The sequence below is a fragment of the Hydra vulgaris genome, chromosome 12 (genome assembly GCF_038396675.1).
Source record: "Hydra vulgaris chromosome 12, alternate assembly HydraT2T_AEP".
NCBI classification, from domain to species: Eukaryota; Metazoa; Cnidaria; class Hydrozoa; order Anthoathecata; family Hydridae; genus Hydra; species Hydra vulgaris.
In genome coordinates, this window is record NC_088931.1 from 23423993 (window position 1) to 23426163 (window position 2171).

Sequence of the window (2171 nt, forward strand, 5' to 3'; positions counted from 1 at the left end):
TTTTATAGTGTTAGGCACAGAACATAATTTTAATTTACTATTTCCAGTAATTTGACTTATAATTTGTCAATGTGCATTTTGAATTATGTTTATATTTTTCTAGTAAATCATAGTAATATCGTTTTTTAAATTGTTTTCTTTGCAAAAAACATTTTAGCGTAATTTTTATAAATAACTTTATTTTCTGGTGTTGGTTTTTTTAAGTACTTTATATACAGTTTTTGCTTTATTTTTGAGGATTTCCTAAGATCTTTATTGACCCATGGTGACTTTAAACTTTTATTGGTTATAATAAATTCACGTTTTGAAAAATTTGCATCATATATTTCATAGAAAGTTTGAAAGAATGTATCGTATACTTCATTAGCTTAAAATGAACTGTTAATATGGTTCCAATTTATTAAAGATAATTGATCCTTAAACGATGCTAGATTTGCATTGGTGAAAAAACGTTTGATAATGACTTTTTTTTATGTTGTTGTATTAATTTGTTGTCAATATTAATAGAGAAAAAAATAGGGAAGTGGTCAGAAACGTCACTTTTTATTATACCTTTTTTAAGAGTTTCATTAAAGATATCGGTTGTTATAATGTTGTCAATTAAGGTAGCTGAAGTTGAGGTTACTCTAGTAGGTTTGTTAATTAGTGGAATTGCTCCGTGTTCGAATAAGTCATCGTAAAATTTTTTAATGTTGTTATTAACGTGATATTCAACACAATTTAAATTTACGTCACCAATTATATAATTTAGTTTATTTTCCTTAAAACTATTTTTTTTTAATATCATTACACAAAAATGCATTAAAACTTTCAATATGGCCAGATGGTGGGCGATAACAGCAGCTTATAAGTATGTTTTTAGAACTATTGGTTAAAAGTTCAATTGTTAAAATTTCTTTATTGTCATCAGAAATACTCATCTCAGGCCTAATAAAAAACCTCAAATTTTCCGTTATATAAAAAAGTACACCACCTCCGCGTTTATTTGCTTTACGCGCTAGTGGGATCATATTAAAACCTCGAATATGGAGATTTAAATTAGATTTAGCGTCATCAAATTCACACCACGTTTCAGTTAAGCAAATTATACTAAATGTATTTGAAGTTTCCTCAATTAAATTACACAAATTTTCAATTTTATCAAATTTATCGTTTCGGAAGACATTCGCTTACTTTTTAATTTACCGTTCTCATCTTGTTATAACGATAAAAAAATCTAATCTCGCTTCATTTTGAGACAAAACGAGATTTTATTAAAAAACTTCTAATTCATTTGCTGTATCAAATTTAATGAAAAACTTTCATTAAATTTGGAGTGCAAGAGCGATAGTGAGACAATAGTAAATAAACTATTCGTAATTTCTCATTACGATAGTTTATTTTACGTTGAGTGCTCGAAGCACTTTTTTTAACAGGACATTTAAGTAACTGTCATATTAAAAAAGTGACATTAATTTTTTTTGTTTTTAAAACAGGTTAAAATCCAAAAAAGACGTCTGAGATCCAACCTTCCTAGGGATCATCTAATAATAGGTGCAACGGGTACTGATGCTGATTAGGTCCATTTTAATGTTACAAAGTAAATATGAAATTTCATAATTCTAACTTCTTATAGTGTTATCTAATACTACACCTTATCAAGATGTAATTGAAAACTTGAAAGTTGTAATTAAGAAAAGTAGGATGTAATTGAGAACTTGAAAGTTGTAATTAAGAAAAGTAAGATGTAATTGAGAACTTGAAAGTTGAAATTAAGAAAAGTAAGATGTAATTGAGAACTTGAAAGTTGTAATTAAGAAAAGTAAGATGTAATTGAGAACTTGAAAGTTGTAATTAAGAAAAGTAAGATGTAATTAAGAACTTGAAAGTTGAAATTAAGAAAAGTAAGATGTAATTGAGAACTTGAAAGTTGTAATTAAGAAAAGTAGGATGTAATTAAGAACTTGAAAGTTGTAATTAAGAAAAGTAAGATGTAATTGAGAACTTGAAAGTTGTAATTAAGAAAAGTAAGATGTAATTGAGAACTTGAAAGTTGTAATTAAGAAAAGTAGGATGTAATTGAGAACTTGAAAGTTGAAATTAAGAAAAAAAAGATGTAATTAAGAGCTTGAAAGTTGTAATTAAGAAAAGTAAGATGTAATCGAGAACTTGAAAGTTGTAATTAAGAAAAG